This window comes from Myotis nattereri (assembly GCF_964212035.1).
Source record: "Myotis nattereri genome assembly, chromosome: 3".
NCBI classification, from domain to species: domain Eukaryota; kingdom Metazoa; phylum Chordata; class Mammalia; order Chiroptera; family Vespertilionidae; genus Myotis; species Myotis nattereri.
In genome coordinates this window covers 106,977,644-106,988,306 of record NC_138077.1, presented here as the reverse complement: position 1 = coordinate 106,988,306, position 10,663 = coordinate 106,977,644, and the positions used below count along the sequence as shown (strand labels likewise).

Below are 10,663 nucleotides of genomic sequence, written 5' to 3'. Positions count from 1 at the left end.
GGGGCATGCAGGAGACAAACAATCAATGATTGTCCCTCATCATTGATGTTTCTGTCTATATCTCTCCCTCTCACCTTTCTCTATGAAACATATATATATATAAAAGCTTGGGATCTATCTGGAGACATAGAAACATGGAATAGACCAGGGGTCCTCAAACTTTTTAAACAGGGGGCCAGTTCACTGTCCCTCAGACCATTGGAGGGCCGGACTATAGTTTATAAAAACTATGAACAAATTCCTATGCACACTGCACATATCTTATTTTGAAGTAAAAAAAAAAAAAAAAAAAAAAAACGGGAACAAATACAATATTTGTATTTGCATGTGGCCCGCGGGCCGTAGTTGAGGACCCCTGGAATAGACTGATGAATCTCAGAGGAAAGGTGGGGGGGTGGGGGTGGAAGAGATTAACCAAAGAACTTACATGCATATATGCATAACCCATGGACACGGACAATAGTGTGGTGAAGGCCTAGGATTGGGGTAGGGGGCAGGCTAGAAGGGGTCAATGTGGGAAAAAGGGTGCATCTGTATTATTTTCAAGAGTAAAGGTAATTAAAAAAAATATTGGTGATTAGGGCCATACAAAGATAGAAACCATGTACAAGAGAGATATTATTTTTCCTTTCAAATGATTAGTCCCAGCCCTACTGTGATTAAATTTTTAATGTCATACATATAATCTCACTGTCTCTTTCCATGATGTCATGAAACTCATAGAGGCACCTAAGTTGAGAATGCTCCCCAGTTCTTGGCCTTTCTATCCTCAAAACTTTATTTCTTATCAGTTTTTTCCAATGCAAGGCATAACTAAGCTTCTGATACAAAAAAAAGTCCAAAGGGAAGAGATTATTAGTAAATCATATTATCTAACATGGTGGTCACATTCTGGGACTCTTAGGCTAGATATAGTACACAGATATGTCAGAGTTGGCCTACTAGTGTTAGTTTGTTTTCTCTTTAACTGAAAGCTATTTCTACAACTGAAGGTGAATGAAACTAAGGACAGGATAAAAGAGAAATTTCCTGAATTATATAGCTGGAGCTCAGTAAAATTACTTTCATTAGGGAGGGTATGTGTTCTTCAATCTGCTCAACAAGCTCTCTTTACTAGACTTGTCTTCATCTCCAAAGTTAGCTAAAAATCAAATGAGAGAAGCTATGAAGAGCTAAGTCTCAATGTGTTACTAGAAGTGTCAACACTAAGAAATTCAAAATTTCTAGGACTTCTATGTTCAACATGGGATTCGATCCTGTTTACCTCTGTCCCTCCAAAGCACTATTGAAATAACCGCATCCACATAACATAAATATTAATGAATTATGTTGTGGTATAGCTCCTTCTAAGCAGTTTTAAAAGAAAGATTAGCAAATGCTTGCCAGGATGTTACAGAAATTATTTCATAATTGAATAAAAATTTAATTAGATGATCTGTATTTCTTCAAAATAAAAATTATATCATTTTTAAAAATAAAAAAATATTTATTATTTTAATTAATCAATATATCATAGTTGGCCTACTAGTGTTAGTTTGTTTTATCTTATTACTATACTATGTGCATGGAAATCGATATTAGTATGATATAGTACTTTGTGACCTCCTTTCAAGTTACAGCTCCAGCACATCCACCTTGCAGCTAACAGGAGGGAGAAATAAGAAGGGCTATTTCTTTCTTTTACAGACATTTGAGGAAGTTATATACACTAATTCTACTGATATCCTGTTAAACAGGACTTAGTTGCAAGCGACCCAGTTTTAAGGGATTCTGGAAAATATCCTTACTCAAGATGACTATGACTCAGCTAAAATTTGGCACTCCATTGCCACAGAAGGAAGGGGAATAACTAACCAAAGACAATTAGCAGCCTCTGGCCATGGATCCAACAAATCACAGAGCAGAAAATGAAGGGTTTGGTAGGATGACAGCCTTCCTTTTACTGGTGAAAGCTGCAAAGATTTTTTTAAGGAAGAGCCCATGCTCACTTAAGGGTAAGCATTGTCTGAAGGATCAGTGAAGAGACTGAGGACAAATGGGAATCTAATAATTGAAGACCAGAAGTTTCTCAGAGAGCATGTAAAAAAATTTGTGAGTTTGTCAGGTAGAACAATAATGGGTTAAGAAAACTAAAGGGAAAATGGATGATCTAAGGGACTTACATCTTTAATGATAATTAGAGAAAATAGGGCCATAGTTGGGTCAGCTTGCTGCAATGTGTCAAGATTTAAAAGACCCAGGCAAATACTGTCATTGGGAGGTCCCTTTCCCCACTGACTGCTTGGGATGGAGTCCTTATGATATCTCGAGAAAAAGAATTTTCTGAGATTGCATGGGAGAATGAGTGATTTTTATTTGTGTGGAATTACATCCCTGGGTTTCCAAAGTACCATGTCCCTTAGTCCAGCCATAGAAGAAGTGTAGTTGGAATTTTAATAGAGCTAAAAACAAAGTCAATGTCCCGAGTTTCCATTCCATGTTGCAGCTGGGTTCAGTTCAGCATCAGGCTAGTAACAGTCCATTAGTCCATTGTATGTGGTGTCCACATGGCCAGGAGCCATGTGGGCGATTTCAGGGGAGCCAGGAGAGCCAAGAGAAATCAAGGGAGACCAAAAGAGCACAAGAGCAACCAAGAGAAACCCAGCAGCAATCAAGAGCACAAGAGAGTGAGCTCCTTTGTTTAGGAGATTAAATATCCCAAATTTTGTGCCCTTGCAGTGGCCATTCTGGGCAATGACCTGCTCCCAAGTGTGACTAATAGTAAGCACCTTTGCTAGTCCTCCCAACTTACTGGGCATGCATCTATCTCCCCTCTGTTGGAACCCTGGGGAGTGTAAAGTTGTAGCTTCTTGGTGAAGCTTCTTCCCAAATAACTTGCTTATAATATCTGGCCTTCCCTTTGTTCCTTTCCTGTTAGTTTTTAAAACTATATTGTTATTGATTTCAGAGGGGAAGGGAAAGGGAGAGAGAGATAGAACATCAATGATGAGAGAAAATCATTGATTGACTGTCTGCTGCATGCCCCCGAATGATGATTGAGCCCAAAACCCAGATATGCGCTCTGACTGGGGATGGAACTGTGACCTCCTGGTTCAAAGGTTGTGTGGATGAGAAAAAAAAAAAGACCACATGAAAGACCACCATCCTCTGGAGCATTATCTCAATCCATTGAGGTTCTGCTTCCTGGCAATTGTTGACAGTTTGGCTCAAATAAACTCACAAAATTTCTTTACAGGTTTGAATGTTTTTACATTAACACGCACTCCTTTCTTATTATTAATAATTAGATAAGCCGAAACCGGTTTGGCTCAGTGGATAGAGCGTCAGCCTGCGGACTGAAAGGCCCCAGGTTCGATTCCGGTCAAGGGCATGTACCTGGGTTGTGGGCACATCCCCAGTAGGAGATGTGCAGGAGGCAGCTGATCGATGTTTCTCTCTCATCGATGTTTCTAACTCTCTATCTCTCTCCCTTCCTCTCTGTAAAAAATCAATAAAATATATTTTAAAAAAATAATAATTAGATAAATTATAAGAGTATCAATACTCTCAGTTCATCAGGACTCTGCTGCATCTTGAAAAGGCACTGATAATGCCAGATTGAGAGAATTGTCTGACAGCAGCTCTACATGGTAGAGGTACTAGATGCACGAGAATGAATAAAGCTGGGGCAACTGAGACAGCTGGCTTATGGCATAAGGAACAAAGAGATGTTTTAGGAAATGTTGATGAAATTGATAGTCTCCAACAGAATCTGCCTTATCTAGTCTGTAATTTTCAAATGTGTAAGTAGAGAAAGATTGGCTTTCCCTACATCCTGTTTGCAGAAATGTCCTGTAACAAGAAGGGAAACAAGTAGCAGTCAACGTGTACACAACACCTATAACAGCCAATACACAAGCAGATTGAAAATGAATCATGTGGGGACTTGGATGAGGCTGACAATTTGCTGACTCTTTTACAGACATTGTGTAAATTCTAAATATTTATTTAGATAGGAGACTGAGGGTCTCTTGTCAGAAGGAGCTACTGGTGGAATAGCTCAATTTCCTCTTTTATTTGGCTCTTTGCTTTACTGTCACTGTGGACTTCCTCAGAAAACACTAAAGCCCCACAGTAAACAAACAAACAAAACACACAAAATAAAACACATGTTCTTTGAGAAGCAATTTGCTAGTCATCTCTCATCTCTTGAGCATACTCATTGAAGTCTAGTTTCCTAATGAATCACCTCTAAATACCAAAGAATCCCTTGTATCAGAATGTAATGATCTTCCTAAAGAGAATTAGGAAGATCATATTAATGCATTTTAAGTGATAGCTGAGAACCCCTATAGACTGGCACTTAACAATTTCTATGTAGACAGACCCTTGGTTTATCTTTGTATATAAAACTCAATTGTGTCCTAGAAAAATCCTATATAATAAAAGACTAATATACAAATTGTCCCCTCCACCGGGAGTTCGATCAGGGGACGGGGCCAACCAGCCAACTGCCCACAGCTCCTCCCCCCCCCCCCCAGCCGGCCCCACACCTGATCAGCCCCCCTAACCCTGATCAGTGGCAGGCCCGGCCTGCCCAAAGCCCCTCCCCCTGGCTGGCCTGGCCTGATTGGCCCAATCGGGGCAGGAGGGCCGGACCCGACCAGTGCATGAATTTGTGCACCAGGCCTCTAGTAAAGAATAATAATATGTAGACCCTGTTTTCAGAACATTCACATGTATTCCAAAATAGACGTTGAGACTATTTTTCCCAGGAGAAATAAAGCAATATACAAATTTACATCTTTTGTCTGCTTTTCAAGTAATATAAATTTTCCTGCTTTTTAAAAACTATTGTTCTTTAAGCTAATGCTTTAAAGTATTACCACCCTTAGCTAGTTATTGGAAAGAAGAGAGCAAAGGGGGAGTCAGGCATTGTTGAGCATATTCAGTTGGGAAGCAAAGGCTTGTTAGCTTCACCAGGAAGCTACAGCTTCACACTCCCCCCTCATCCCCACCAGGAAACCACCAGTCCATTCCCCACAAATCTCTTGGGGAAGGGATAGAACAAAGGGGAAAGTAAAGACATGCACAATAAAGTCAAAAATGGCACAAGAGGAGGTCCTTGACCATAGAGGACTGTCAGTCATCATTGGCCTGGAGGTGGACCCCATCAGTAGCTCTCAAAAGTTCGGAAGCTAATTGGCTATTTTTAAAAGCTTCTGATTTCTCCCAAGCTTGGGAATGCATAATCGAAATTCAAGGTGCTCTCTTGCTCCTGACCCGCACTTGTCCCATCCATTTGTGTTCTTCCTTGCCTGGGAGCATGTGACCATGCAGGCCTAGTGGACACCTGGGGACTTCAGACTTCACAGGTTCAGAAGGACTATGAAACAGAAATTCTGGGCATTGGCCTTTACCTTGGTTTTGCTGAAAATTTGGTTGGACGTTTTCTACGTCAGGACAGAAAGGGATGGGACATTGGAAGTCCAGGGGCAGGTGCAAGGGCAGCCATCAACAATAAACTACCTTGCCACAGCATGATCTCCTGTGCATGGATCCTTGCAATTCTTTCCTCATGATGCTGTGGAAGAGCCTGTTTCCAACTGACAACAAAAGTGCTGTAGTTAATTATGGATATCGTGCCAAATTCTATAAAGGACAGTTTCAACTCCATTATTTCTAATTAACTGCTCATCTGACTTCAGGGTGAGTATATTTTTTCTTCTTCAAATTTCCATTCAACAGACTTTGCTGCTTTTCTCCTTGAAAAAGAAAAAAAAAATATTTTTCTCTTAGAATATCATTTCCAGATTTTGAATTCACTGTAATAATTTTTACCTTTCCTTTAGTGCTTCAAGGCATTTTGTAATCCTAAAGGACACTTCTGAACCACTACAATCCCAAGAGACAAGTTTTCTTATTCAGAAAATTGAGTTTTCAACAGGAGAAACATATTAGCATTAATCTTCCAGAAAGTACTGTATCTCTCTGAAGGGTAGCACTCGTAGACTTCAGATCCAGCAAAATCTTGCTAAAGACTCAAAGGCAACTTTTCCAGAGTGAATTCATGTCTTTCTAAAAGTGTGGAACAAAAATAATGCCATCTCTAGCCTACTTAGTGTGAGAGAGAAAAGTCTTATTTATAGTTATAATGAGTTAGAACTAATTCTGTTTCATTGTTTCTAGTTTGCCATACCCAATTTAATTGTTAGGGTATGCCTCCCCTTCTAAATACACTGTTTGCTTTGAATAAGATCTGAGTGGAAAAGAGTCTCAGTTCACAGCCTATGGAATCTATTTGCATCTCCAAGGAAATTGTTGTTTACTACTCTGTTGTCATTTGTTCAGAGCACATCACAGAAGTGAATTCCCATCAATATTCATAGTCCCTGTAAGCCTCCTGAGGCTCTCTATGCCATTGTGCTCCATTTAGCTCTAAAACTGTATTCCCATATAGATTTAAACAAGAGACCTAGGGAATTTTGAAGTCTTTTGTTCTCACTCATGGTAATATTTAAATAGTCCACTGGGTATGCAAGTATTGCTGATTCTTTTATTGCTTTGTTACAGTCTACCACAAAAGATCCACCTTAGGGAAACATAACCCTTTTTTGTTTTTTGTTCATTTCAGATTCTGAAAAGTTTTTACCTCTACATTTACTAGTTTTATTATAAATCAATTCTGTTTCTTAAATGCACATAAGGTGAGGCGTATTTTATTCTTTGCAGTGCTGATGTTATGTCCTACCCTTCTACTCCCATAACAACCCCAGTGTTCCTACACCTACTCCACGGGTTAAACCTGGAGTTACCTAGATCCTTCTTATTAAACACCACAGAATGTATGGTATACCTTAAATCATGTAGTGAAAAATATATAATTAATTGTAAAGACCATAAAATTAGAGGGGGAAAATTCTATAGCATATGTCAAGTCAATCAGAAGTAAGAATTTGCCTAAATTAGCATTCTACATATGTATATTATTTTGAAGCACATATTCAGCAAATTCAGTGGATTGTGGATATATATATGCAACAGATGGATATTTACACACACCCCTAATTTTTATTGATGGGAAGCACTCCCTGTCCTCACCTGTTGTTGGGGGATGTGGGTTTCTTGTGATATCTTGAGAAAATGAATTTTCTGAGACTCCCAAGGGAGGATGAGATATTATGGAAAGCTTTATTTCTGTGGAATCAAAGTCCTGAGTTTCCAAGCTTTCTTCTTCCTTCATCCTGCCAAGGAAAAAGTCAAGCAGCCCTTTTAATAGGGCTAGAATTAAAGTCATTGTCCAGAGTTTCCATTCCATGTCTTCACAGGCTAGCTTAGTTTGTGTTTCAAGTTCTAGTACATCAGTCCATTGCATGTAGGATCTACAGGGCCACATGGCAATGGAGAGAACAAAGGCAAACAAGAGAAAAATCAGAGAGCCAGGAGCCACACAAGAGCCGAGAGAAAGTTCCATTTTGGGGGGGGATTATGTATTCCCAAATTTTCATGGGGTTTGCAGTGGCTCTGCCTCCTCTGGCTAATGATTTCTGTTTCCAGGTTTGATGACAGGCACCTTACCTATGTCATCCTGACTTTATGGCACATGCACCCATCTCCCAGTAATCTGCAGGAAATGGACTAGTGCTATCCTGGGGCATGTAAAGAGGGAGAGTTATTGAAATTTTCCTTTCTTTCATTTCATGTGTCATTGTTCTTAAATGTGAATATACATCTTCAGGAATTTTTATTTAAATCGATAAGGTCAATTAAAATTTCAAAGTCTGCTAAGTATCTATATCACAACTTCTTACTTAGAAAACATGCTATTGCTAGCTGGTTTGGCTCAGTGGATACAGCATCGGCCTGCAGACTGAAAGGTCCCAGTTTCGGTTCCGGTCAAGGGCATGTAGCTTAGTTGCGGGCACATCCCTAGTAGGGGTTGTGCAGGAGGCAGCTGATTGACGTTTCTCTCTCATTGATGTTTCTAACTCTCTATCCCTCTCCCTTCCTCTCTGTAAAAAATCAATAAAATATATTTTAGCAAAAAGAAAACATTCTATTGATAAAACTAAAGGAAATGGACTAAAGTTCAAGTGAAATAATAAAAAGAAGTGTTTTTTTTTTTTCTTTTCACAGTCTTTGATATATAAATATACAATAAAGAAATGAAATAAAACTAAAATTTAAAAAGCTAACAATTTGTATTGATAAGAGTTAGCTAGCTAGCTTAATCAGGGAGGGGGTCCAGAGAGGAGAGACATCTTATCCTGAACAATTAAAGCAGCCATTAGTTAGGTCAAAAGCAGCCCTGACCTGAGCAGCTGGGAAAGTCATAAGGGGTAATAAAACATCTCCAGCTAGGGCAACTGGGAGAAAGCCATAAGGTAGATCAAAAGCAATTCAAACCTGAACAGATAAGATGGATGTATGAAGGATAGAGAAATTCCACAGGATAAGGGGGCAGAAAGACATACATTCACAGAGGATAAAGAACAGTCACAGGATATCAGGAAAAAGGAAACATATTTTCACAGAGGATAGAGGAATGGTACAAAATAAGGGGAAAGAAAGAAGGGGGAACCATGTGAAATTTGGCCTTTGAAACTGTTACTGTGTAGTAGAGTGACCAATGAGGAAAGCATGGGGGTCCTAGATTAAGGAAAAGGGTCTCCACGATATTGTAATATCTCAAGACAAAGAGAGCAGCGGCCACCCTCTTTAGGGGACCCCTCTGTTTCTCTGTGCTAGGAGAGACAGAGTTTTAGAATTAGAATTTTAGAGACAGTATCTGCTTGCAATATAGTTTCTGTACTTCTCACCTACCACCTTTTGTCCATGGCTTCATTCTTTGAATCCATCTGGACAAGAACCTGGGAAAGAAATCACCCTTGCACGCTGCTCATCAAAAAAAAAAACAAAAAAACCCCAAATCAATATTAATGACTAGTGGTAAAGATATTTACTTTACTGTCACAATTTTGATTCAGAATTAGTTAGCTTCTAAAATAAAAGTCATGGAAAATTGAGGAGTCACTTGAATATTAATGCAACAAATGTGAACTAGAATTTTTGTTCTTTGTAACTTTCTGTAAAAATTCTGCAAATATGGTGGTGTAGATTATATTAATGATGGAATTTGGTTCCTATGTCAATTTTACAGACAAATTTAAAGAAAGGCATCTTGGCATTTGTTTGCTTCTGTTTTAAGTGGGGTCCTTAAATTTTACTTGAATTAACTTTTTATTCAAGTAAAAAATAATTTTATCTATAAATCTGTATTAAAATTTAAAAATTATAAGTAAAAAATACTAAATATAGATAACCTTAAAGATTATTGTTAAGACATTTCCCCCATACAATAACAGTAGTATAAAATGTGAACATGACACTTGATAGGATCCACAATAAAGTATGAAAATGTCTGTTCATGACTCTGTTTAACATAGCAACAGAATCATATGCTGTAACTTTAAAGATGTAAGAAATTAATTTTTATTTTCTTGGTTTGAGAATTCCTTCCATCCTTATAAATAAGCTTTGTTGTTTCCAGATATAGATTAAGCACATCTTCATATTAACAAAGGCCTCCACCGAGGCAAAGATATTTGAAAAGGCAAAACAGGAACACTTGTTTATCTAAATATATAAACACTTCATATTTTTCTGAGTCTTACACTAGCAAAACTTTTCATAAATCATCAGAAATAATAAAGGGAACACAAAAAGAATCTAAACATTTAACAATATGTCCACTATCTTGTTCAATATCTTCATTATATAACTGGTTAAAAATGACATTAAGAAGTATATGCAAAGAACATTTATAGCTTCAATGGTTTTCACTTCAGTTCCATAATGAAATCACCCTTTGGATAGGCCTGAAACTTCTGGTCAACCTGAATGCCTACACATTGATTCTGCCCAGCATGGACCACAGGTGGAGCTGGCTGGTAGAATAATATAAAGAAGTGATTCTTGATGGTAAGGTAATTAAAGCATGAAATTAAATATCAATAGAAGGCCTGGATGTTGTTCTATAGCAGCGGTTCTCAAGCTGTGGGTCGCGACCCCTTTGGGGGTCAAACGACTCTTTCACAGGGTCGCCTAAATACATCCTGCATATCAGATATTTACATTACGATTCATAACAGTAGCAAAATTACAGTTATGAAGTAGCAACGAAAATAATTTTAAGGTTGGGGGTCACCACAACATGAAGAACTGTATTAAAGGGTCACGGCATTAGGAAGGTTGAGAATCACTGTTCTATAGGAACACAGTTTTTTTCGAAAATAAATTGTGCCATTTGCCTAATATGGTTTAGAAAATGTAAACCTAAAAAACTGTGGAAGGGGGGGAAAAAAAGAAGATGAAATAGACAGAAATAAGAACTCATCTATCTTAATATACACTTTTTAATATGTGTTTAAGGTTCTGGTGCTAGCTCAGATAAAAGTAGACATATTCTGTCTTTCCTACTGAATACAACTAAATGCATTAAACAGCTATCTGAAGGAAGAAAAGTTAAATGATAGCAGGTAGAATGAGAAATGGAAACCAGAACTCAAAGTAAGACTAAATGTGAGTGAGTTTCTTGTTTTCTCTTAGTCAGGACTGAAAGGGAATAGGAGCTGGAACAGGAGCAGAAAGAGCTACAAGAGAAGACCTTCATTTCTGATCTGAA

The 10,663-nt window shown here is 38.2% G+C and overlaps 1 pseudogene across 1 annotated transcript; it reads right to left on the bottom strand.

Annotated features, from left to right (window-relative positions):
• Positions 1-9,316: 9,316 nt before the first annotated feature.
• LOC308515441 (cilia- and flagella-associated protein 300-like) lies at positions 9,317-9,834 on the bottom strand (annotated as a pseudogene). The gene has a single exon. The product of its transcript is annotated as a cilia- and flagella-associated protein 300-like (transcript).
• Between the last annotated feature and the right edge of the window lie 829 nt (positions 9,835-10,663).